The sequence below is a fragment of the Rhinoderma darwinii genome, assembly GCF_050947455.1.
Source record: "Rhinoderma darwinii isolate aRhiDar2 chromosome 5 unlocalized genomic scaffold, aRhiDar2.hap1 SUPER_5_unloc_46, whole genome shotgun sequence".
Lineage (NCBI taxonomy): Eukaryota > Metazoa > Chordata > Amphibia > Anura > Rhinodermatidae > Rhinoderma > Rhinoderma darwinii.
In genome coordinates, this window is record NW_027461805.1 from 398,004 (window position 1) to 423,680 (window position 25,677).

The window sequence follows — 25,677 nt, forward strand, 5'->3', positions numbered from 1 at the left end:
AAGGGAGGGCGGAGAGAAGACAAGGAAGGTGAATGAGGTGTTCCAATGTGAAATGCCGGAAACACAGAAACACAGACGACACACAACAAGAGGTGGCAATCTATTCATTAATTGCATTTAATCAATGAGCTCATTATCACTCATGCATTGTCCAACAGGTGTTGAAATAATGGGATTAAAAGGGGAGATCCCTTCAGAAAGACAGAAACAATAGCAAAGACAAAAAACACTTTTGGAATCTGCTTTTAGTCAACACATAAGGAAAGGGTGCACCGGTCCTGGAAATACTGCAATACCAGGTCAATGCGTGGAGTGGACAGAGCAAGCTCTATTTCCATCTCCCTGTTCTAAAAATCCATTTAATATATGGTCCCCAGATAGGGGACGTATCAGATATTAAACTGATAAGAACAGATACTACACTTGATCTTAGCCAAAAGGCCGAGAAGCGATAACCCGAACGGGCCGCGCGTTGCCCGAGCCTGCCCGATACTGCTGTTCAGCCCTTGCAGCGATTCAGCCTACTTCTAGGCAATTCCATGGGGCCCTGCAGGCTCACACACTCACAGCTACACGGGAGGTGAATAAAGGCCGGAGAGGAAGCCAGACAGGATTTGCTTCTTTTGCTTGCACCACAATGCAGTGCTGAAAGAGGAGGAATCTACATAAAAACGCCTTCCTGGCAACGCCCAAATGCCCTGCTGCCATGCAGATAAACACTGGCAGCGGCAGCAAGTGCATGCCCACAGCCACCCCTTGTTCCTTCACACCTTGTATCAGCTGTAATCCAGTCCAGTCCAGTGCTGCCTGCTGAGCAGCACTGACCAACACTGCCTGGGCCCAGGCTTTTATCTCTGAGGCCCCATTATGATGTCAGAAAGCTGGCTCTGGAATCCTGAGGGCTCCACTATGACACGTGCAAAGTTCCGTCTGAACTTTATATAAGACGGTGAGGCTCAGTCAGTCACTCAGTGTTGCCTGAGAGGGCAACACTGCAACAGCCGGCCGCCAGGCTGTCTTTTTTTTGCACAGCTAGTTGCCTCCAGGAGGCCACAAGAGGGAGACAAGGGACTGCAAAATGGAAAATAGGCATCCACCAACTTTACAGACAACTTCTCCTTGCTCCTACAACCTCCATCCTTGCACAGTTTGTTATTCTTCTAGGTAACATAGTAACAAATCCAAATTGCTGCTCTCTTTGTAGGCAAGCAAGGCTTTGTTGCAACTGCAATTCTTACTTCTTCTTGAAATGTAGGGACGACAGTACATTCCATCACATCCATCTAGTGTACACAGGTAGGTCCATTGTGGCGGGCAGGCGAGCGGGCGGGCTGCTTTATTGGCTGTTTGCTGTTCCCCTACTCCACTCCACTATTTGACTGTTGTGCTGCATCAATCAATCAATCAATCAATCAATCAATCAATCAATCAATCAATCAATCAGTGGCTGGCTCAGGTGCAGCTCTTTAACTTACCTAAAAGGGAGGGCGGAGAGAAGACAAGGAAGGTGAATGAGGTGTTCCAATGTGAAATGCCGGAAACACAGAAACACAGACGACACACAACAAGAGGTGGCAATCTATTCATTAATTGCATTTAATCAATGAGCTCATTATCACTCATGCATTGTCCAACAGGTGTTGAAATAATGGGATTAAAAGGGGAGATCCCTTCAGAAAGACAGAAACAATAGCAAAGACAAAAAACACTTTTGGAATCTGCTTTTAGTCAACACATAAGGAAAGGGTGCACCGGTCCTGGAAATACTGCAATACCAGGTCAATGCGTGGAGTGGACAGAGCAAGCTCTATTTCCATCTCCCTGTTCTAAAAATCCATTTAATATATGGTCCCCAGATAGGGGACGTATCAGATATTAAACTGATAACAACAGATACTACACTTGATCTTAGCCAAAAGGCCGAGAAGCGATAACCCGAACGGGCCGCGCGTTGCCCGAGCCTGCCCGATACTGCTGTTCAGCCCTTGCAGCGATTCAGCCTACTTCTAGGCAATTGCATGGGGCCCTGCAGGCTCACACACTCACAGCTACACGGGAGGTGAATAAAGGCCGGAGAGGAAGCCAGACAGGATTTGCTTCTTTTGCTTGCACCACAATGCAGTGCTGAAAGAGGAGGAATCTACATAAAAACGCCTTCCTGGCAACGCCCAAATGCCCTGCTGCCATGCAGATAAACACTGGCAGCGGCAGCAAGTGCATGCCCACAGCCACCCCTTGTTCCTTCACACCTTGTATCAGCTGTAATCCAGTCCAGTCCAGTGCTGCCTGCTGAGCAGCACTGACCAACACTGCCTGGGCCCAGGCTTTTATCTCTGAGGCCCCATTATGATGTCAGAAAGCTGGCTCTGGAATCCTGAGGGCTCCACTATGACACGTGCAAAGTTCCGTCTGAACTTTATATAAGACGGTGAGGCTCAGTCAGTCACTCAGTGTTGCCTGAGAGGGCAACACTGCAACAGCCGGCCGCCAGGCTGTCTTTTTTTTGCACAGCTAGTTGCCTCCAGGAGGCCACAAGAGGGAGACAAGGGACTGCAAAATGGAAAATAGGCATCCACCAACTTTACAGACAACTTCTCCTTGCTCCTACAACCTCCATCCTTGCACAGTTTGTTATTCTTCTAGGTAACATAGTAACAAATCCAAATTGCTGCTCTCTTTGTAGGCAAGCAAGGCTTTGTTGCAACTGCAATTCTTACTTCTTCTTGAAATGTAGGGACGACAGTACATTCCATCACATCCATCTAGTGTACACAGGTAGGTCCATTGTGGCGGGCAGGCGAGCGGGCGGGCTGCTTTATTGGCTGTTTGCTGTTCCCCTACTCCACTCCACTATTTGACTGTTGTGCTGCATCAATCAATCAATCAATCAATCAATCAATCAATCAATCAATCAATCAGTGGCTGGCTCAGGTGCAGCTCTTTAACTTACCTAAAAGGGAGGGCGGAGAGAAGACAAGGAAGGTGAATGAGGTGTTCCAATGTGAAATGCCGGAAACACAGAAACACAGACGACACACAACAAGAGGTGGCAATCTATTCATTAATTGCATTTAATCAATGAGCTCATTATCACTCATGCATTGTCCAACAGGTGTTGAAATAATGGGATTAAAAGGGGAGATCCCTTCAGAAAGACAGAAACAATAGCAAAGACAAAAAACACTTTTGGAATCTGCTTTTAGTCAACACATAAGGAAAGGGTGCACCGGTCCTGGAAATACTGCAATACCAGGTCAATGCGTGGAGTGGACAGAGCAAGCTCTATTTCCATCTCCCTGTTCTAAAAATCCATTTAATATATGGTCCCCAGATAGGGGACGTATCAGATATTAAACTGATAAGAACAGATACTACACTTGATCTTAGCCAAAAGGCCGAGAAGCGATAACCCGAACGGGCCGCGCGTTGCCCGAGCCTGCCCGATACTGCTGTTCAGCCCTTGCAGCGATTCAGCCTACTTCTAGGCAATTCCATGGGGCCCTGCAGGCTCACACACTCACAGCTACACGGGAGGTGAATAAAGGCCGGAGAGGAAGCCAGACAGGATTTGCTTCTTTTGCTTGCACCACAATGCAGTGCTGAAAGAGGAGGAATCTACATAAAAACGCCTTCCTGGCAACGCCCAAATGCCCTGCTGCCATGCAGATAAACACTGGCAGCGGCAGCAAGTGCATGCCCACAGCCACCCCTTGTTCCTTCACACCTTGTATCAGCTGTAATCCAGTCCAGTCCAGTGCTGCCTGCTGAGCAGCACTGACCAACACTGCCTGGGCCCAGGCTTTTATCTCTGAGGCCCCATTATGATGTCAGAAAGCTGGCTCTGGAATCCTGAGGGCTCCACTATGACACGTGCAAAGTTCCGTCTGAACTTTATATAAGACGGTGAGGCTCAGTCAGTCACTCAGTGTTGCCTGAGAGGGCAACACTGCAACAGCCGGCCGCCAGGCTGTCTTTTTTTTGCACAGCTAGTTGCCTCCAGGAGGCCACAAGAGGGAGACAAGGGACTGCAAAATGGAAAATAGGCATCCACCAACTTTACAGACAACTTCTCCTTGCTCCTACAACCTCCATCCTTGCACAGTTTGTTATTCTTCTAGGTAACATAGTAACAAATCCAAATTGCTGCTCTCTTTGTAGGCAAGCAAGGCTTTGTTGCAACTGCAATTCTTACTTCTTCTTGAAATGTAGGGACGACAGTACATTCCATCACATCCATCTAGTGTACACAGGTAGGTCCATTGTGGCGGGCAGGCGAGCGGGCGGGCTGCTTTATTGGCTGTTTGCTGTTCCCCTACTCCACTCCACTATTTGACTGTTGTGCTGCATCAATCAATCAATCAATCAATCAATCAATCAATCAATCAATCAGTGGCTGGCTCAGGTGCAGCTCTTTAACTTACCTAAAAGGGAGGGCGGAGAGAAGACAAGGAAGGTGAATGAGGTGTTCCAATGTGAAATGCCGGAAACACAGAAACACAGACGACACACAACAAGAGGTGGCAATCTATTCATTAATTGCATTTAATCAATGAGCTCATTATCACTCATGCATTGTCCAACAGGTGTTGAAATAATGGGATTAAAAGGGGAGATCCCTTCAGAAAGACAGAAACAATAGCAAAGACAAAAAACACTTTTGGAATCTGCTTTTAGTCAACACATAAGGAAAGGGTGCACCGGTCCTGGAAATACTGCAATACCAGGTCAATGCGTGGAGTGGACAGAGCAAGCTCTATTTCCATCTCCCTGTTCTAAAAATCCATTTAATATATGGTCCCCAGATAGGGGACGTATCAGATATTAAACTGATAAGAACAGATACTACACTTGATCTTAGCCAAAAGGCCGAGAAGCGATAACCCGAACGGGCCGCGCGTTGCCCGAGCCTGCCCAATACTGCTGTTCAGCCCTTGCAGCGATTCAGCCTACTTCTAGGCAATTCCATGGGGCCCTGCAGGCTCACACACTCACAGCTACACGGGAGGTGAATAAAGGCCGGAGAGGAAGCCAGACAGGATTTGCTTCTTTTGCTTGCACCACAATGCAGTGCTGAAAGAGGAGGAATCTACATAAAAACGCCTTCCTGGCAACGCCCAAATGCCCTGCTGCCATGCAGATAAACACTGGCAGCGGCAGCAAGTGCATGCCCACAGCCACCCCTTGTTCCTTCACACGTTGTATCAGCTGTAATCCAGTCCAGTCCAGTGCTGCCTGCTGAGCAGCACTGACCAACACTGCCTGGGCCCAGGCTTTTATCTCTGAGGCCCCATTATGATGTCAGAAAGCTGGCTCTGGAATCCTGAGGGCTCCACTATGACACGTGCAAAGTTCCGTCTGAACTTTATATAAGACGGTGAGGCTCAGTCAGTCACTCAGTGTTGCCTGAGAGGGCAACACTGCAACAGCCGGCCGCCAGGCTGTCTTTTTTTTGCACAGCTAGTTGCCTCCAGGAGGCCACAAGAGGGAGACAAGGGACTGCAAAATGGAAAATAGGCATCCACCAACTTTACAGACAACTTCTCCTTGCTCCTACAACCTCCATCCTTGCACAGTTTGTTATTCTTCTAGGTAACATAGTAACAAATCCAAATTGCTGCTCTCTTTGTAGGCAAGCAAGGCTTTGTTGCAACTGCAATTCTTACTTCTTCTTGAAATGTAGGGACGACAGTACATTCCATCACATCCATCTAGTGTACACAGGTAGGTCCATTGTGGCGGGCAGGCGAGCGGGCGGGCTGCTTTATTGGCTGTTTGCTGTTCCCCTACTCCACTCCACTATTTGACTGTTGTGCTGCATCAATCAATCAATCAATCAATCAATCAATCAATCAATCAATCAATCAATCAGTGGCTGGCTCAGGTGCAGCTCTTTAACTTACCTAAAAGGGAGGGCGGAGAGAAGACAAGGAAGGTGAATGAGGTGTTCCAATGTGAAATGCCGGAAACACAGAAACACAGACGACACACAACAAGAGGTGGCAATCTATTCATTAATTGCATTTAATCAATGAGCTCATTATCACTCATGCATTGTCCAACAGGTGTTGAAATAATGGGATTAAAAGGGGAGATCCCTTCAGAAAGACAGAAACAATAGCAAAGACAAAAAACACTTTTGGAATCTGCTTTTAGTCAACACATAAGGAAAGGGTGCACCGGTCCTGGAAATACTGCAATACCAGGTCAATGCGTGGAGTGGACAGAGCAAGCTCTATTTCCATCTCCCTGTTCTAAAAATCCATTTAATATATGGTCCCCAGATAGGGGACGTATCAGATATTAAACTGATAAGAACAGATACTACACTTGATCTTAGCCAAAAGGCCGAGAAGCGATAACCCGAACGGGCCGCGCGTTGCCCGAGCCTGCCCGATACTGCTGTTCAGCCCTTGCAGCGATTCAGCCTACTTCTAGGCAATTCCATGGGGCCCTGCAGGCTCACACACTCACAGCTACACGGGAGGTGAATAAAGGCCGGAGAGGAAGCCAGACAGGATTTGCTTCTTTTGCTTGCACCACAATGCAGTGCTGAAAGAGGAGGAATCTACATAAAAACGCCTTCCTGGCAACGCCCAAATGCCCTGCTGCCATGCAGATAAACACTGGCAGCGGCAGCAAGTGCATGCCCACAGCCACCCCTTGTTCCTTCACACGTTGTATCAGCTGTAATCCAGTCCAGTCCAGTGCTGCCTGCTGAGCAGCACTGACCAACACTGCCTGGGCCCAGGCTTTTATCTCTGAGGCCCCATTATGATGTCAGAAAGCTGGCTCTGGAATCCTGAGGGCTCCACTATGACACGTGCAAAGTTCCGTCTGAACTTTATATAAGACGGTGAGGCTCAGTCAGTCACTCAGTGTTGCCTGAGAGGGCAACACTGCAACAGCCGGCCGCCAGGCTGTCTTTTTTTTGCACAGCTAGTTGCCTCCAGGAGGCCACAAGAGGGAGACAAGGGACTGCAAAATGGAAAATAGGCATCCACCAACTTTACAGACAACTTCTCCTTGCTCCTACAACCTCCATCCTTGCACAGTTTGTTATTCTTCTAGGTAACATAGTAACAAATCCAAATTGCTGCTCTCTTTGTAGGCAAGCAAGGCTTTGTTGCAACTGCAATTCTTACTTCTTCTTGAAATGTAGGGACGACAGTACATTCCATCACATCCATCTAGTGTACACAGGTAGGTCCATTGTGGCGGGCAGGCGAGCGGGCGGGCTGCTTTATTGGCTGTTTGCTGTTCCCCTACTCCACTCCACTATTTGACTGTTGTGCTGCATCAATCAATCAATCAATCAATCAATCAATCAATCAATCAATCAATCAATCAGTGGCTGGCTCAGGTGCAGCTCTTTAACTTACCTAAAAGGGAGGGCGGAGAGAAGACAAGGAAGGTGAATGAGGTGTTCCAATGTGAAATGCCGGAAACACAGAAACACAGACGACACACAACAAGAGGTGGCAATCTATTCATTAATTGCATTTAATCAATGAGCTCATTATCACTCATGCATTGTCCAACAGGTGTTGAAATAATGGGATTAAAAGGGGAGATCCCTTCAGAAAGACAGAAACAATAGCAAAGACAAAAAACACTTTTGGAATCTGCTTTTAGTCAACACATAAGGAAAGGGTGCACCGGTCCTGGAAATACTGCAATACCAGGTCAATGCGTGGAGTGGACAGAGCAAGCTCTATTTCCATCTCCCTGTTCTAAAAATCCATTTAATATATGGTCCCCAGATAGGGGACGTATCAGATATTAAACTGATAAGAACAGATACTACACTTGATCTTAGCCAAAAGGCCGAGAAGCGATAACCCGAACGGGCCGCGCGTTGCCCGAGCCTGCCCGATACTGCTGTTCAGCCCTTGCAGCGATTCAGCCTACTTCTAGGCAATTCCATGGGGCCCTGCAGGCTCACACACTCACAGCTACACGGGAGGTGAATAAAGGCCGGAGAGGAAGCCAGACAGGATTTGCTTCTTTTGCTTGCACCACAATGCAGTGCTGAAAGAGGAGGAATCTACATAAAAACGCCTTCCTGGCAACGCCCAAATGCCCTGCTGCCATGCAGATAAACACTGGCAGCGGCAGCAAGTGCATGCCCACAGCCACCCCTTGTTCCTTCACACCTTGTATCAGCTGTAATCCAGTCCAGTCCAGTGCTGCCTGCTGAGCAGCACTGACCAACACTGCCTGGGCCCAGGCTTTTATCTCTGAGGCCCCATTATGATGTCAGAAAGCTGGCTCTGGAATCCTGAGGGCTCCACTATGACACGTGCAAAGTTCCGTCTGAACTTTATATAAGACGGTGAGGCTCAGTCAGTCACTCAGTGTTGCCTGAGAGGGCAACACTGCAACAGCCGGCCGCCAGGCTGTCTTTTTTTTGCACAGCTAGTTGCCTCCAGGAGGCCACAAGAGGGAGACAAGGGACTGCAAAATGGAAAATAGGCATCCACCAACTTTACAGACAACTTCTCCTTGCTCCTACAACCTCCATCCTTGCACAGTTTGTTATTCTTCTAGGTAACATAGTAACAAATCCAAATTGCTGCTCTCTTTGTAGGCAAGCAAGGCTTTGTTGCAACTGCAATTCTTACTTCTTCTTGAAATGTAGGGACGACAGTACATTCCATCACATCCATCTAGTGTACACAGGTAGGTCCATTGTGGCGGGCAGGCGAGCGGGCGGGCTGCTTTATTGGCTGTTTGCTGTTCCCCTACTCCACTCCACTATTTGACTGTTGTGCTGCATCAATCAATCAATCAATCAATCAATCAATCAATCAATCAATCAGTGGCTGGCTCAGGTGCAGCTCTTTAACTTACCTAAAAGGGAGGGCGGAGAGAAGACAAGGAAGGTGAATGAGGTGTTCCAATGTGAAATGCCGGAAACACAGAAACACAGACGACACACAACAAGAGGTGGCAATCTATTCATTAATTGCATTTAATCAATGAGCTCATTATCACTCATGCATTGTCCAACAGGTGTTGAAATAATGGGATTAAAAGGGGAGATCCCTTCAGAAAGACAGAAACAATAGCAAAGACAAAAAACACTTTTGGAATCTGCTTTTAGTCAACACATAAGGAAAGGGTGCACCGGTCCTGGAAATACTGCAATACCAGGTCAATGCGTGGAGTGGACAGAGCAAGCTCTATTTCCATCTCCCTGTTCTAAAAATCCATTTAATATATGGTCCCCAGATAGGGGACGTATCAGATATTAAACTGATAAGAACAGATACTACACTTGATCTTAGCCAAAAGGCCGAGAAGCGATAACCCGAACGGGCCGCGCGTTGCCCGAGCCTGCCCGATACTGCTGTTCAGCCCTTGCAGCGATTCAGCCTACTTCTAGGCAATTCCATGGGGCCCTGCAGGCTCACACACTCACAGCTACACGGGAGGTGAATAAAGGCCGGAGAGGAAGCCAGACAGGATTTGCTTCTTTTGCTTGCACCACAATGCAGTGCTGAAAGAGGAGGAATCTACATAAAAACGCCTTCCTGGCAACGCCCAAATGCCCTGCTGCCATGCAGATAAACACTGGCAGCGGCAGCAAGTGCATGCCCACAGCCACCCCTTGTTCCTTCACACCTTGTATCAGCTGTAATCCAGTCCAGTCCAGTGCTGCCTGCTGAGCAGCACTGACCAACACTGCCTGGGCCCAGGCTTTTATCTCTGAGGCCCCATTATGATGTCAGAAAGCTGGCTCTGGAATCCTGAGGGCTCCACTATGACACGTGCAAAGTTCCGTCTGAACTTTATATAAGACGGTGAGGCTCAGTCAGTCACTCAGTGTTGCCTGAGAGGGCAACACTGCAACAGCCGGCCGCCAGGCTGTCTTTTTTTTGCACAGCTAGTTGCCTCCAGGAGGCCACAAGAGGGAGACAAGGGACTGCAAAATGAAAAATAGGCATCCACCAACTTTACAGACAACTGCTCCTTGCTCCTACAACCTCCATCCTTGCACAGTTTGTTATTCTTCTAGGTAACATAGTAACAAATCCAAATTGCTGCTCTCTTTGTAGGCAAGCAAGGCTTTGTTGCAACTGCAATTCTTACTTCTTCTTGAAATGTAGGGACGACAGTACATTCCATCACATCCATCTAGTGTACACAGGTAGGTCCATTGTGGCGGGCAGGCGAGCGGGCGGGCTGCTTTATTGGCTGTTTGCTGTTCCCCTACTCCACTCCACTATTTGACTGTTGTGCTGCATCAATCAATCAATCAATCAATCAATCAATCAATCAATCAGTGGCTGGCTCAGGTGCAGCTCTTTAACTTACCTAAAAGGGAGGGCGGAGAGAAGACAAGGAAGGTGAATGAGGTGTTCCAATGTGAAATGCCGGAAACACAGAAACACAGACGACACACAACAAGAGGTGGCAATCTATTCATTAATTGCATTTAATCAATGAGCTCATTATCACTCATGCATTGTCCAACAGGTGTTGAAATAATGGGATTAAAAGGGGAGATCCCTTCAGAAAGACAGAAACAATAGCAAAGACAAAAAACACTTTTGGAATCTGCTTTTAGTCAACACATAAGGAAAGGGTGCACCGGTCCTGGAAATACTGCAATACCAGGTCAATGCGTGGAGTGGACAGAGCAAGCTCTATTTCCATCTCCCTGTTCTAAAAATCCATTTAATATATGGTCCCCAGATAGGGGACGTATCAGATATTAAACTGATAAGAACAGATACTACACTTGATCTTAGCCAAAAGGCCGAGAAGCGATAACCCGAACGGGCCGCGCGTTGCCCGAGCCTGCCCGATACTGCTGTTCAGCCCTTGCAGCGATTCAGCCTACTTCTAGGCAATTCCATGGGGCCCTGCAGGCTCACACACTCACAGCTACACGGGAGGTGAATAAAGGCCGGAGAGGAAGCCAGACAGGATTTGCTTCTTTTGCTTGCACCACAATGCAGTGCTGAAAGAGGAGGAATCTACATAAAAACGCCTTCCTGGCAACGCCCAAATGCCCTGCTGCCATGCAGATAAACACTGGCAGCGGCAGCAAGTGCATGCCCACAGCCACCCCTTGTTCCTTCACACCTTGTATCAGCTGTAATCCAGTCCAGTCCAGTGCTGCCTGCTGAGCAGCACTGACCAACACTGCCTGGGCCCAGGCTTTTATCTCTGAGGCCCCATTATGATGTCAGAAAGCTGGCTCTGGAATCCTGAGGGCTCCACTATGACACGTGCAAAGTTCCGTCTGAACTTTATATAAGACGGTGAGGCTCAGTCAGTCACTCAGTGTTGCCTGAGAGGGCAACACTGCAACAGCCGGCCGCCAGGCTGTCTTTTTTTTGCACAGCTAGTTGCCTCCAGGAGGCCACAAGAGGGAGACAAGGGACTGCAAAATGGAAAATAGGCATCCACCAACTTTACAGACAACTTCTCCTTGCTCCTACAACCTCCATCCTTGCACAGTTTGTTATTCTTCTAGGTAACATAGTAACAAATCCAAATTGCTGCTCTCTTTGTAGGCAAGCAAGGCTTTGTTGCAACTGCAATTCTTACTTCTTCTTGAAATGTAGGGACGACAGTACATTCCATCACATCCATCTAGTGTACACAGGTAGGTCCATTGTGGCGGGCAGGCGAGCGGGCGGGCTGCTTTATTGGCTGTTTGCTGTTCCCCTACTCCACTCCACTATTTGACTGTTGTGCTGCATCAATCAATCAATCAATCAATCAATCAATCAATCAATCAATCAGTGGCTGGCTCAGGTGCAGCTCTTTAACTTACCTAAAAGGGAGGGCGGAGAGAAGACAAGGAAGGTGAATGAGGTGTTCCAATGTGAAATGCCGGAAACACAGAAACACAGACGACACACAACAAGAGGTGGCAATCTATTCATTAATTGCATTTAATCAATGAGCTCATTATCACTCATGCATTGTCCAACAGGTGTTGAAATAATGGGATTAAAAGGGGAGATCCCTTCAGAAAGACAGAAACAATAGCAAAGACAAAAAACACTTTTGGAATCTGCTTTTAGTCAACACATAAGGAAAGGGTGCACCGGTCCTGGAAATACTGCAATACCAGGTCAATGCGTGGAGTGGACAGAGCAAGCTCTATTTCCATCTCCCTGTTCTAAAAATCCATTTAATATATGGTCCCCAGATAGGGGACGTATCAGATATTAAACTGATAAGAACAGATACTACACTTGATCTTAGCCAAAAGGCCGAGAAGCGATAACCCGAACGGGCCGCGCGTTGCCCGAGCCTGCCCGATACTGCTGTTCAGCCCTTGCAGCGATTCAGCCTACTTCTAGGCAATTCCATGGGGCCCTGCAGGCTCACACACTCACAGCTACACGGGAGGTGAATAAAGGCCGGAGAGGAAGCCAGACAGGATTTGCTTCTTTTGCTTGCACCACAATGCAGTGCTGAAAGAGGAGGAATCTACATAAAAACGCCTTCCTGGCAACGCCCAAATGCCCTGCTGCCATGCAGATAAACACTGGCAGCGGCAGCAAGTGCATGCCCACAGCCACCCCTTGTTCCTTCACACCTTGTATCAGCTGTAATCCAGTCCAGTCCAGTGCTGCCTGCTGAGCAGCACTGACCAACACTGCCTGGGCCCAGGCTTTTATCTCTGAGGCCCCATTATGATGTCAGAAAGCTGGCTCTGGAATCCTGAGGGCTCCACTATGACACGTGCAAAGTTCCGTCTGAACTTTATATAAGACGGTGAGGCTCAGTCAGTCACTCAGTGTTGCCTGAGAGGGCAACACTGCAACAGCCGGCCGCCAGGCTGTCTTTTTTTTGCACAGCTAGTTGCCTCCAGGAGGCCACAAGAGGGAGACAAGGGACTGCAAAATGGAAAATAGGCATCCACCAACTTTACAGACAACTTCTCCTTGCTCCTACAACCTCCATCCTTGCACAGTTTGTTATTCTTCTAGGTAACATAGTAACAAATCCAAATTGCTGCTCTCTTTGTAGGCAAGCAAGGCTTTGTTGCAACTGCAATTCTTACTTCTTCTTGAAATGTAGGGACGACAGTACATTCCATCACATCCATCTAGTGTACACAGGTAGGTCCATTGTGGCGGGCAGGCGAGCGGGCGGGCTGCTTTATTGGCTGTTTGCTGTTCCCCTACTCCACTCCACTATTTGACTGTTGTGCTGCATCAATCAATCAATCAATCAATCAATCAATCAATCAATCAGTGGCTGGCTCAGGTGCAGCTCTTTAACTTACCTAAAAGGGAGGGCGGAGAGAAGACAAGGAAGGTGAATGAGGTGTTCCAATGTGAAATGCCGGAAACACAGAAACACAGACGACACACAACAAGAGGTGGCAATCTATTCATTAATTGCATTTAATCAATGAGCTCATTATCACTCATGCATTGTCCAACAGGTGTTGAAATAATGGGATTAAAAGGGGAGATCCCTTCAGAAAGACAGAAACAATAGCAAAGACAAAAAACACTTTTGGAATCTGCTTTTAGTCAACACATAAGGAAAGGGTGCACCGGTCCTGGAAATACTGCAATACCAGGTCAATGCGTGGAGTGGACAGAGCAAGCTCTATTTCCATCTCCCTGTTCTAAAAATCCATTTAATATATGGTCCCCAGATAGGGGACGTATCAGATATTAAACTGATAAGAACAGATACTACACTTGATCTTAGCCAAAAGGCCGAGAAGCGATAACCCGAACGGGCCGCGCGTTGCCCGAGCCTGCCCGATACTGCTGTTCAGCCCTTGCAGCGATTCAGCCTACTTCTAGGCAATTCCATGGGGCCCTGCAGGCTCACACACTCACAGCTACACGGGAGGTGAATAAAGGCCGGAGAGGAAGCCAGACAGGATTTGCTTCTTTTGCTTGCACCACAATGCAGTGCTGAAAGAGGAGGAATCTACATAAAAACGCCTTCCTGGCAACGCCCAAATGCCCTGCTGCCATGCAGATAAACACTGGCAGCGGCAGCAAGTGCATGCCCACAGCCACCCCTTGTTCCTTCACACCTTGTATCAGCTGTAATCCAGTCCAGTCCAGTGCTGCCTGCTGAGCAGCACTGACCAACACTGCCTGGGCCCAGGCTTTTATCTCTGAGGCCCCATTATGATGTCAGAAAGCTGGCTCTGGAATCCTGAGGGCTCCACTATGACACGTGCAAAGTTCCGTCTGAACTTTATATAAGACGGTGAGGCTCAGTCAGTCACTCAGTGTTGCCTGAGAGGGCAACACTGCAACAGCCGGCCGCCAGGCTGTCTTTTTTTTGCACAGCTAGTTGCCTCCAGGAGGCCACAAGAGGGAGACAAGGGACTGCAAAATGAAAAATAGGCATCCACCAACTTTACAGACAACTGCTCCTTGCTCCTACAACCTCCATCCTTGCACAGTTTGTTATTCTTCTAGGTAACATAGTAACAAATCCAAATTGCTGCTCTCTTTGTAGGCAAGCAAGGCTTTGTTGCAACTGCAATTCTTACTTCTTCTTGAAATGTAGGGACGACAGTACATTCCATCACATCCATCTAGTGTACACAGGTAGGTCCATTGTGGCGGGCAGGCGAGCGGGCGGGCTGCTTTATTGGCTGTTTGCTGTTCCCCTACTCCACTCCACTATTTGACTGTTGTGCTGCATCAATCAATCAATCAATCAATCAATCAATCAATCAGTGGCTGGCTCAGGTGCAGCTCTTTAACTTACCTAAAAGGGAGGGCGGAGAGAAGACAAGGAAGGTGAATGAGGTGTTCCAATGTGAAATGCCGGAAACACAGAAACACAGACGACACACAACAAGAGGTGGCAATCTATTCATTAATTGCATTTAATCAATGAGCTCATTATCACTCATGCATTGTCCAACAGGTGTTGAAATAATGGGATTAAAAGGGGAGATCCCTTCAGAAAGACAGAAACAATAGCAAAGACAAAAAACACTTTTGGAATCTGCTTTTAGTCAACACATAAGGAAAGGGTGCACCGGTCCTGGAAATACTGCAATACCAGGTCAATGCGTGGAGTGGACAGAGCAAGCTCTATTTCCATCTCCCTGTTCTAAAAATCCATTTAATATATGGTCCCCAGATAGGGGACGTATCAGATATTAAACTGATAAGAACAGATACTACACTTGATCTTAGCCAAAAGGCCGAGAAGCGATAACCCGAACGGGCCGCGCGTTGCCCGAGCCTGCCCGATACTGCTGTTCAGCCCTTGCAGCGATTCAGCCTACTTCTAGGCAATTCCATGGGGCCCTGCAGGCTCACACACTCACAGCTACACGGGAGGTGAATAAAGGCCGGAGAGGAAGCCAGACAGGATTTGCTTCTTTTGCTTGCACCACAATGCAGTGCTGAAAGAGGAGGAATCTACATAAAAACGCCTTCCTGGCAACGCCCAAATGCCCTGCTGCCATGCAGATAAACACTGGCAGCGGCAGCAAGTGCATGCCCACAGCCACCCCTTGTTCCTTCACACCTTGTATCAGCTGTAATCCAGTCCAGTCCAGTGCTGCCTGCTGAGCAGCACTGACCAACACTGCCTGGGCCCAGGCTTTTATCTCTGAGGCCCCATTATGATGTCAGAAAGCTGGCTCTGGAATCCTGAGGGCTCCACTATGACACGTGCAAAGTTCCGTCTGAACTTTATATAAGACGGTGAGGCTCAGTCAGTCACTCAGTGTTGCCTGAGAGGGCAACACTGCAACAGCCGGCCGCCAGGCTGTCTTTTTTTTGCACAGCTAGTTGCCTCCAGGAGGCCACAAGAGGGAGACAAGGGACTGCAAAATGGAAAATAGGCATCCACCAACTTTACAGACAACTTCTCCTTGCTCCTACAACCTCCATCCTTGCACAGTTTGTTATTCTTCTAGGTAACATAGTAACAAATCCAAATTGCTGCTCTCTTTGTAGGCAAGCAAGGCTTTGTTGCAACTGCAATTCTTACTTCTTCTTGAAATGTAGGGACGACAGTACATTCCATCACATCCATCTAGTGTACACAGGTAGGTCCATTGTGGCGGGCAGGCGAGCGGGCGGGCTGCTTTATTGGCTGTTTGCTGTTCCCCTACTCCACTCCACTATTTGACTGTTGTGCTGCATCAATCAATCAATCAATCAATCAATCAATCAATCAATCAATCAGTGGCTGGCTCAGGTGCAGCTCTTTAACTTACCTAAAAGGGAGGGCGGAGAGAAGACAAGGAAGGTGAATGAGGTGTTCCAATGTGAAATGCCGGAAACACAGAAACACAGACGACACACAACAAGAGGTGGCAATCTATTCATTAATTGCATTTAATCAATGAGCTCATTATCACTCATGCATTGTCCAACAGGTGTTGAAATAATGGGATTAAAAGGGGAGATCCCTTCAGAAAGACAGAAACAATAGCAAAGACAAAAAACACTTTTGGAATCTGCTTTTAGTCAACACATAAGGAAAGGGTGCACCGGTCCTGGAAATACTGCAATACCAGGTCAATGCGTGGAGTGGACAGAGCAAGCTCTATTTCCATCTCCCTGTTCTAAAAATCCATTTAATATATGGTCCCCAGATAGGGGACGTATCAGATATTAAACTGATAAGAACAGATACTACACTTGATCTTAGCCAAAAGGCCGAGAAGCGATAACCCGAACGGGCCGCGCGTTGCCCGAGCCTGCCCGATACTGCTGTTCAGCCCTTGCAGCGATTCAGCCTACTTCTAGGCAATTCCATGGGGCCCTGCAGGCTCACACACTCACAGCTACACGGGAGGTGAATAAAGGCCGGAGAGGAAGCCAGACAGGATTTGCTTCTTTTGCTTGCACCACAATGCAGTGCTGAAAGAGGAGGAATCTACATAAAAACGCCTTCCTGGCAACGCCCAAATGCCCTGCTGCCATGCAGATAAACACTGGCAGCGGCAGCAAGTGCATGCCCACAGCCACCCCTTGTTCCTTCACACCTTGTATCAGCTGTAATCCAGTCCAGTCCAGTGCTGCCTGCTGAGCAGCACTGACCAACACTGCCTGGGCCCAGGCTTTTATCTCTGAGGCCCCATTATGATGTCAGAAAGCTGGCTCTGGAATCCTGAGGGCTCCACTATGACACGTGCAAAGTTCCGTCTGAACTTTATATAAGACGGTGAGGCTCAGTCAGTCACTCAGTGTTGCCTGAGAGGGCAACACTGCAACAGCCGGCCGCCAGGCTGTCTTTTTTTTGCACAGCTAGTTGCCTCCAGGAGGCCACAAGAGGGAGACAAGGGACTGCAAAATGGAAAATAGGCATCCACCAACTTTACAGACAACTTCTCCTTGCTCCTACAACCTCCATCCTTGCACAGTTTGTTATTCTTCTAGGTAACATAGTAACAAATCCAAATTGCTGCTCTCTTTGTAGGCAAGCAAGGCTTTGTTGCAACTGCAATTCTTACTTCTTCTTGAAATGTAGGGACGACAGTACATTCCATCACATCCATCTAGTGTACACAGGTAGGTCCATTGTGGCGGGCAGGCGAGCGGGCGGGCTGCTTTATTGGCTGTTTGCTGTTCCCCTACTCCACTCCACTATTTGACTGTTGTGCTGCATCAATCAATCAATCAATCAATCAATCAATCAATCAATCAATCAATCAATCAATCAATCAGTGGCTGGCTCAGGTGCAGCTCTTTAACTTACCTAAAAGGGAGGGCGGAGAGAAGACAAGGAAGGTGAATGAGGTGTTCCAATGTGAAATGCCGGAAACACAGAAACACAGACGACACACAACAAGAGGTGGCAATCTATTCATTAATTGCATTTAATCAATGAGCTCATTATCACTCATGCATTGTCCAACAGGTGTTGAAATAATGGGATTAAAAGGGGAGATCCCTTCAGAAAGACAGAAACAATAGCAAAGACAAAAAACACTTTTGGAATCTGCTTTTAGTCAACACATAAGGAAAGGGTGCACCGGTCCTGGAAATACTGCAATACCAGGTCAATGCGTGGAGTGGACAGAGCAAGCTCTATTTCCATCTCCCTGTTCTAAAAATCCATTTAATATATGGTCCCCAGATAGGGGACGTATCAGATATTAAACTGATAAGAACAGATACTACACTTGATCTTAGCCAAAAGGCCGAGAAGCGATAACCCGAACGGGCCGCGCGTTGCCCGAGCCTGCCCGATACTGCTGTTCAGCCCTTGCAGCGATTCAGCCTACTTCTAGGCAATTCCATGGGGCCCTGCAGGCTCACACACTCACAGCTACACGGGAGGTGAATAAAGGCCGGAGAGGAAGCCAGACAGGATTTGCTTCTTTTGCTTGCACCACAATGCAGTGCTGAAAGAGGAGGAATCTACATAAAAACGCCTTCCTGGCAACGCCCAAATGCCCTGCTGCCATGCAGATAAACACTGGCAGCGGCAGCAAGTGCATGCCCACAGCCACCCCTTGTTCCTTCACACCTTGTATCAGCTGTAATCCAGTCCAGTCCAGTGCTGCCTGCTGAGCAGCACTGACCAACACTGCCTGGGCCCAGGCTTTTATCTCTGAGGCCCCATTATGATGTCAGAAAGCTGGCTCTGGAATCCTGAGGGCTCCACTATGACACGTGCAAAGTTCCGTCTGAACTTTATATAAGACGGTGAGGCTCAGTCAGTCACTCAGTGTTGCCTGAGAGGGCAACACTGCAACAGCCGGCCGCCAGGCTGTCTTTTTTTTGCACAGCTAGTTGCCTCCAGGAGGCCACAAGAGGGAGACAAGGGACTGCAAAATGGAAAATAGGCATCCACCAACTTTACAGACAACTTCTCCTTGCTCCTACAACCTCCATCCTTGCACAGTTTGTTATTCTTCTAGGTAACATAGTAACAAATCCAAATTGCTGCTCTCTTTGTAGGCAAGCAAGGCTTTGTTGCAACTGCAATTCTTACTTCTTCTTGAAATGTAGGGACGACAGTACATTCCATCACATCCATCTAGTGTACACAGGTAGGTCCATTGTGGCGGGCAGGCGAGCGGGCGGGCTGCTTTATTGGCTGTTTGCTGTTCCCCTACTCCACTCCACTATTTGACTGTTGTGCTGCATCAATCAATCAATCAATCAATCAATCAATCAATCAATCAATCAATCAATCAATCAATCAGTGGCTGGCTCAGGTGCAGCTCTTTAACTTACCTAAAAGGGAGGGCGGAGAGAAGACAAGGAAGGTGAATGAGGTGTTCCAATGTGAAATGCCGGAAACACAGAAACACAGACGACACACAACAAGAGGTGGCAATCTATTCATTAATTGCATTTAATCAATGAGCTCATTATCACTCATGCATTGTCCAACAGGTGTTGAAATAATGGGATTAAAAGGGGAGATCCCTTCAGAAAGACAGAAACAATAGCAAAGACAAAAAACACTTTTGGAATCTGCTTTTAGTCAACACATAAGGAAAGGGTGCACCGGTCCTGGAAATACTGCAATACCAGGTCAATGCGTGGAGTGGACAGAGCAAGCTCTATTTCCATCTCCCTGTTCTAAAAATCCATTTAATATATGGTCCCCAGATAGGGGACGTATCAGATATTAAACTGATAACAACAGATACTACACTTGATCTTAGCCAAAAGGCCGAGAAGCGATAACCCGAACGGGCCGCGCGTTGCCCGAGCCTGCCCGATACTGCTGTTCAGCCCTTGCAGCGATTCAGCCTACTTCTAGGCAATTCCATGGGGCCCTGCAGGCTCACACACTCACAGCTACACGGGAGGTGAATAAAGGCCGGAGAGGAAGCCAGACAGGATTTGCTTCTTTTGCTTGCACCACAATGCAGTGCTGAAAGAGGAGGAATCTACATAAAAACGCCTTCCTGGCAACGCCCAAATGCCCTGCTGCCATGCAGATAAACACTGGCAGCGGCAGCAAGTGCATGCCCACAGCCACCCCTTGTTCCTTCACACCTTGTATCAGCTGTAATCCAGTCCAGTCCAGTGCTGCCTGCTGAGCAGCACTGACCAACACTGCCTGGGCCCAGGCTTTTATCTCTGAGGCCCCATTATGATGTCAGAAAGCTGGCTCTGGAATCCTGAGGGCTCCACTATGACACGTGCAAAGTTCCGTCTGAACTTTATATAAGACGGTGAGGCTCAGTCAGTCACTCAGTGTTGCCTGAGAGGGCAACACTGCAACAGCCGGCCGCCAGGCTGTCTTTTTTTTGCACAGCTAGTTGCCTCCAGGAGGCCACAAGAGGGAGACAAGGGACTGCAAAATGGAAAATAGGCATCCACCAACTTTACAGACAACTTCTCCTTGCTCCTACAACCTCCATCCTTGCACAGTTTGTTATTCTTCTAGGTAACATAGTAACAAATCCAAATTGCTGCTCTCTTTGTAGGCAAGCAAGGCTTTGTTGCAACTGCAATTCTTACTTCTTCTTGAAATGTAGGGACGACAGTACATTCCATCACATCCATCTAGTGTACACAGGTAGGTCCATTGTGGCGGGCAGGCGAGCGGGCGGGCTGCTTTATTGGCTGTTTGCTGTTCCCCTACTCCACTCCACTATTTGACTGTTGTGCTGCATCAATCAATCAATCAATCAATCAATCAATCAATCAATCAATCAATCAGTGGCTGGCTCAGGTGCAGCTCTTTAACTTACCTAAAAGGGAGGGCGGAGAGAAGACAAGGAAGGTGAATGAGGTGTTCCAATGTGAAATGCCGGAAACACAGAAACACAGACGACACACAACAAGAGGTGGCAATCTATTCATTAATTGCATTTAATCAATGAGCTCATTATCACTCATGCATTGTCCAACAGGTGTTGAAATAATGGGATTAAAAGGGGAGATCCCTTCAGAAAGACAGAAACAATAGCAAAGACAAAAAACACTTTTGGAATCTGCTTTTAGTCAACACATAAGGAAAGGGTGCACCGGTCCTGGAAATACTGCAATACCAGGTCAATGCGTGGAGTGGACAGAGCAAGCTCTATTTCCATCTCCCTGTTCTAAAAATCCATTTAATATATGGTCCCCAGATAGGGGACGTATCAGATATTAAACTGATAAGAACAGATACTACACTTGATCTTAGCCAAAAGGCCGAGAAGCGATAACCCGAACGGGCCGCGCGTTGCCCGAGCCTGCCCGATACTGCTGTTCAGCCCTTGCAGCGATTCAGCCTACTTCTAGGCAATTGCATGGGGCCCTGCAGGCTCACACACTCACAGCTACACGGGAGGTGAATAAAGGCCGGAGAGGAAGCCAGACAGGATTTGCTTCTTTTGCTTGCACCACAATGCAGTGCTGAAAGAGGAGGAATCTACATAAAAACGCCTTCCTGGCAACGCCCAAATGCCCTGCTGCCATGCAGATAAACACTGGCAGCGGCAGCAAGTGCATGCCCACAGCCACCCCTTGTTCCTTCACACCTTGTATCAGCTGTAATCCAGTCCAGTCCAGTGCTGCCTGCTGAGCAGCACTGACCAACACTGCCTGGGCCCAGGCTTTTATCTCTGAGGCCCCATTATGATGTCAGAAAGCTGGCTCTGGAATCCTGAGGGCTCCACTATGACACGTGCAAAGTTCCGTCTGAACTTTATATAAGACGGTGAGGCTCAGTCAGTCACTCAGTGTTGCCTGAGAGGGCAACACTGCAACAGCCGGCCGCCAGGCTGTCTTTTTTTTGCACAGCTAGTTGCCTCCAGGAGGCCACAAGAGGGAGACAAGGGACTGCAAAATGGAAAATAGGCATCCACCAACTTTACAGACAACTTCTCCTTGCTCCTACAACCTCCATCCTTGCACAGTTTGTTATTCTTCTAGGTAACATAGTAACAAATCCAAATTGCTGCTCTCTTTGTAGGCAAGCAAGGCTTTGTTGCAACTGCAATTCTTACTTCTTCTTGAAATGTAGGGACGACAGTACATTCCATCACATCCATCTAGTGTACACAGGTAGGTCCATTGTGGCGGGCAGGCGAGCGGGCGGGCTGCTTTATTGGCTGTTTGCTGTTCCCCTACTCCACTCCACTATTTGACTGTTGTGCTGCATCAATCAATCAATCAATCAATCAATCAATCAATCAATCAATCAATCAATCAATCAGTGGCTGGCTCAGGTGCAGCTCTTTAACTTACCTAAAAGGGAGGGCGGAGAGAAGACAAGGAAGGTGAATGAGGTGTTCCAATGTGAAATGCCGGAAACACAGAAACACAGACGACACACAACAAGAGGTGGCAATCTATTCATTAATTGCATTTAATCAATGAGCTCATTATCACTCATGCATTGTCCAACAGGTGTTGAAATAATGGGATTAAAAGGGGAGATCCCTTCAGAAAGACAGAAACAATAGCAAAGACAAAAAACACTTTTGGAATCTGCTTTTAGTCAACACATAAGGAAAGGGTGCACCGGTCCTGGAAATACTGCAATACCAGGTCAATGCGTGGAGTGGACAGAGCAAGCTCTATTTCCATCTCCCTGTTCTAAAAATCCATTTAATATATGGTCCCCAGATAGGGGACGTATCAGATATTAAACTGATAAGAACAGATACTACACTTGATCTTAGCCAAAAGGCCGAGAAGCGATAACCCGAACGGGCCGCGCGTTGCCCGAGCCTGCCCGATACTGCTGTTCAGCCCTTGCAGCGATTCAGCCTACTTCTAGGCAATTCCATGGGGCCCTGCAGGCTCACACACTCACAGCTACACGGGAGGTGAATAAAGGCCGGAGAGGAAGCCAGACAGGATTTGCTTCTTTTGCTTGCACCACAATGCAGTGCTGAAAGAGGAGGAATCTACATAAAAACGCCTTCCTGGCAACGCCCAAATGCCCTGCTGCCATGCAGATAAACACTGGCAGCGGCAGCAAGTGCATGCCCACAGCCACCCCTTGTTCCTTCACACCTTGTATCAGCTGTAATCCAGTCCAGTCCAGTGCTGCCTGCTGAGCAGCACTGACCAACACTGCCTGGGCCCAGGCTTTTATCTCTGAGGCCCCATTATGATGTCAGAAAGCTGGCTCTGGAATCCTGAGGGCTCCACTATGACACGTGCAAAGTTCCGTCTGAACTTTATATAAGACGGTGAGGCTCAGTCAGTCACTCAGTGTTGCCTGAGAGGGCAACACTGCAACAGCCGGCCGCCAGGCTGTCTTTTTTTTGCACAGCTAGTTGCCTCCAGGAGGCCACAAGAGGGAGACAAGGGACTGCAAAATGGAAAATAGGCATCCACCAACTTTACAGACAACTTCTCCTTGCTCCTACAACCTCCATCCTTGCACAGTTTGTTATTCTTCTAGGTAACATAGTAACAAATCCAAATTGCTGCTCTCTTTGTAGGCAAGCAAGGCTTTGTTGCAACTGCAATTCTTACTTCTTCTTGAAATGTAGGGACGACAGTACATTCCATCACATCCATCTAGTGTACACAGGTAGGTCCATTGTGGCGGGCAGGCGAGCGGGCGGGCTGCTTTATTGGCTGTTTGCTGTTCCCCTACTCCACTCCACTATTTGACTGTTGTGCTGCATCAATCAATCAATCAATCAATCAATCAATCAATCAATCAATCAATCAATCAATCAGTGGCTGGCTCAGGTGCAGCTCTTTAACTTACCTAAAAGGGAGGGCGGAGAGAAGACAAGGAAGGTGAATGAGGTGTTCCAATGTGAAATGCCGGAAACACAGAAACACAGACGACACACAACAAGAGGTGGCAATCTATTCATTAATTGCATTTAATCAATGAGCTCATTATCACTCATGCATTGTCCAACAGGTGTTGAAATAATGGGATTAAAAGGGGAGATCCCTTCAGAAAGACAGAAACAATAGCAAAGACAAAAAACACTTTTGGAATCTGCTTTTAGTCAACACATAAGGAAAGGGTGCACCGGTCCTGGAAATACTGCAATACCAGGTCAATGCGTGGAGTGGACAGAGCAAGCTCTATTTCCATCTCCCTGTTCTAAAAATCCATTTAATATATGGTCCCCAGATAGGGGACGTATCAGATATTAAACTGATAAGAACAGATACTACACTTGATCTTAGCCAAAAGGCCGAGAAGCGATAACCCGAACGGGCCGCGCGTTGCCCGAGCCTGCCCGATACTGCTGTTCAGCCCTTGCAGCGATTCAGCCTACTTCTAGGCAATTCCATGGGGCCCTGCAGGCTCACACACTCACAGCTACACGGGAGGTGAATAAAGGCCGGAGAGGAAGCCAGACAGGATTTGCTTCTTTTGCTTGCACCACAATGCAGTGCTGAAAGAGGAGGAATCTACATAAAAACGCCTTCCTGGCAACGCCCAAATGCCCTGCTGCCATGCAGATAAACACTGGCAGCGGCAGCAAGTGCATGCCCACAGCCACCCCTTGTTCCTTCACACCTTGTATCAGCTGTAATCCAGTCCAGTCCAGTGCTGCCTGCTGAGCAGCACTGACCAACACTGCCTGGGCCCAGGCTTTTATCTCTGAGGCCCCATTATGATGTCAGAAAGCTGGCTCTGGAATCCTGAGGGCTCCACTATGACACGTGCAAAGTTCCGTCTGAACTTTATATAAGACGGTGAGGCTCAGTCAGTCACTCAGTGTTGCCTGAGAGGGCAACACTGCAACAGCCGGCCGCCAGGCTGTCTTTTTTTTGCACAGCTAGTTGCCTCCAGGAGGCCACAAGAGGGAGACAAGGGACTGCAAAATGGAAAATAGGCATCCACCAACTTTACAGACAACTTCTCCTTGCTCCTACAACCTCCATCCTTGCACAGTTTGTTATTCTTCTAGGTAACATAGTAACAAATCCAAATTGCTGCTCTCTTTGTAGGCAAGCAAGGCTTTGTTGCAACTGCAATTCTTACTTCTTCTTGAAATGTAGGGACGACAGTACATTCCATCACATCCATCTAGTGTACACAGGTAGGTCCATTGTGGCGGGCAGGCGAGCGGGCGGGCTGCTTTATTGGCTGTTTGCTGTTCCCCTACTCCACTCCACTATTTGACTGTTGTGCTGCATCAATCAATCAATCAATCAATCAATCAATCAATCAATCAATCAATCAATCAATCAGTGGCTGGCTCAGGTGCAGCTCTTTAACTTACCTAAAAGGGAGGGCGGAGAGAAGACAAGGAAGGTGAATGAGGTGTTCCAATGTGAAATGCCGGAAACACAGAAACACAGACGACACACAACAAGAGGTGGCAATCTATTCATTAATTGCATTTAATCAATGAGCTCATTATCACTCATGCATTGTCCAACAGGTGTTGAAATAATGGGATTAAAAGGGGAGATCCCTTCAGAAAGACAGAAACAATAGCAAAGACAAAAAACACTTTTGGAATCTGCTTTTAGTCAACACATAAGGAAAGGGTGCACCGGTCCTGGAAATACTGCAATACCAGGTCAATGCGTGGAGTGGACAGAGCAAGCTCTATTTCCATCTCCCTGTTCTAAAAATCCATTTAATATATGGTCCCCAGATAGGGGACGTATCAGATATTAAACTGATAAGAACAGATACTACACTTGATCTTAGCCAAAAGGCCGAGAAGCGATAACCCGAACGGGCCGCGCGTTGCCCGAGCCTGCCCGATACTGCTGTTCAGCCCTTGCAGCGATTCAGCCTACTTCTAGGCAATTCCATGGGGCCCTGCAGGCTCACACACTCACAGCTACACGGGAGGTGAAT

At 47.8% G+C, this 25,677-nt stretch overlaps 18 non-coding genes across 18 annotated transcripts; all 18 read right to left on the minus strand.

Moving 5' to 3' along the window:
- Nucleotides 1-262: 262 nt before the first annotated feature.
- LOC142694697 (U2 spliceosomal RNA) lies at nt 263-453 on the minus strand. The gene has a single exon (XR_012862883.1). It is a non-coding gene; the product is annotated as a U2 spliceosomal RNA (small nuclear RNA).
- Nucleotides 454-1,741: 1,288 nt separating this feature from the next.
- On the minus strand, nt 1,742-1,932 carry LOC142694427 (U2 spliceosomal RNA). The gene has a single exon (XR_012862668.1). It is a non-coding gene; the product is annotated as a U2 spliceosomal RNA (small nuclear RNA).
- A 1,284-nt stretch (nt 1,933-3,216) lies between these two features.
- On the minus strand, nt 3,217-3,407 carry LOC142694698 (U2 spliceosomal RNA). The gene has a single exon (XR_012862884.1). It is a non-coding gene; the product is annotated as a U2 spliceosomal RNA (small nuclear RNA).
- Nucleotides 3,408-4,687: 1,280 nt separating this feature from the next.
- On the minus strand, nt 4,688-4,878 carry LOC142694700 (U2 spliceosomal RNA). The gene has a single exon (XR_012862886.1). It is a non-coding gene; the product is annotated as a U2 spliceosomal RNA (small nuclear RNA).
- A 1,288-nt stretch (nt 4,879-6,166) lies between these two features.
- LOC142694701 (U2 spliceosomal RNA) lies at nt 6,167-6,357 on the minus strand. Its single transcript, XR_012862887.1, has one exon. It is a non-coding gene; the product is annotated as a U2 spliceosomal RNA (small nuclear RNA).
- Nucleotides 6,358-7,645: 1,288 nt separating this feature from the next.
- Nucleotides 7,646-7,836, minus strand: LOC142694702 (U2 spliceosomal RNA). The gene has a single exon (XR_012862888.1). It is a non-coding gene; the product is annotated as a U2 spliceosomal RNA (small nuclear RNA).
- A 1,280-nt stretch (nt 7,837-9,116) lies between these two features.
- LOC142694703 (U2 spliceosomal RNA) lies at nt 9,117-9,307 on the minus strand. Its single transcript, XR_012862889.1, has one exon. It is a non-coding gene; the product is annotated as a U2 spliceosomal RNA (small nuclear RNA).
- A 1,276-nt stretch (nt 9,308-10,583) lies between these two features.
- On the minus strand, nt 10,584-10,774 carry LOC142694704 (U2 spliceosomal RNA). Its single transcript, XR_012862890.1, has one exon. It is a non-coding gene; the product is annotated as a U2 spliceosomal RNA (small nuclear RNA).
- A 1,280-nt stretch (nt 10,775-12,054) lies between these two features.
- Nucleotides 12,055-12,245, minus strand: LOC142694705 (U2 spliceosomal RNA). Its single transcript, XR_012862891.1, has one exon. It is a non-coding gene; the product is annotated as a U2 spliceosomal RNA (small nuclear RNA).
- A 1,276-nt stretch (nt 12,246-13,521) lies between these two features.
- Nucleotides 13,522-13,712, minus strand: LOC142694707 (U2 spliceosomal RNA). Its single transcript, XR_012862892.1, has one exon. It is a non-coding gene; the product is annotated as a U2 spliceosomal RNA (small nuclear RNA).
- A 1,272-nt stretch (nt 13,713-14,984) lies between these two features.
- Nucleotides 14,985-15,175, minus strand: LOC142694708 (U2 spliceosomal RNA). Its single transcript, XR_012862893.1, has one exon. It is a non-coding gene; the product is annotated as a U2 spliceosomal RNA (small nuclear RNA).
- Nucleotides 15,176-16,455: 1,280 nt separating this feature from the next.
- Nucleotides 16,456-16,646, minus strand: LOC142694709 (U2 spliceosomal RNA). Its single transcript, XR_012862894.1, has one exon. It is a non-coding gene; the product is annotated as a U2 spliceosomal RNA (small nuclear RNA).
- Nucleotides 16,647-17,942: 1,296 nt separating this feature from the next.
- Nucleotides 17,943-18,133, minus strand: LOC142694710 (U2 spliceosomal RNA). The gene has a single exon (XR_012862895.1). It is a non-coding gene; the product is annotated as a U2 spliceosomal RNA (small nuclear RNA).
- Nucleotides 18,134-19,429: 1,296 nt separating this feature from the next.
- On the minus strand, nt 19,430-19,620 carry LOC142694428 (U2 spliceosomal RNA). The gene has a single exon (XR_012862669.1). It is a non-coding gene; the product is annotated as a U2 spliceosomal RNA (small nuclear RNA).
- A 1,284-nt stretch (nt 19,621-20,904) lies between these two features.
- Nucleotides 20,905-21,095, minus strand: LOC142694712 (U2 spliceosomal RNA). Its single transcript, XR_012862897.1, has one exon. It is a non-coding gene; the product is annotated as a U2 spliceosomal RNA (small nuclear RNA).
- Nucleotides 21,096-22,387: 1,292 nt separating this feature from the next.
- On the minus strand, nt 22,388-22,578 carry LOC142694713 (U2 spliceosomal RNA). Its single transcript, XR_012862898.1, has one exon. It is a non-coding gene; the product is annotated as a U2 spliceosomal RNA (small nuclear RNA).
- A 1,292-nt stretch (nt 22,579-23,870) lies between these two features.
- On the minus strand, nt 23,871-24,061 carry LOC142694714 (U2 spliceosomal RNA). The gene has a single exon (XR_012862899.1). It is a non-coding gene; the product is annotated as a U2 spliceosomal RNA (small nuclear RNA).
- Nucleotides 24,062-25,353: 1,292 nt separating this feature from the next.
- On the minus strand, nt 25,354-25,544 carry LOC142694715 (U2 spliceosomal RNA). Its single transcript, XR_012862900.1, has one exon. It is a non-coding gene; the product is annotated as a U2 spliceosomal RNA (small nuclear RNA).
- Nucleotides 25,545-25,677: the final 133 nt, after the last annotated feature.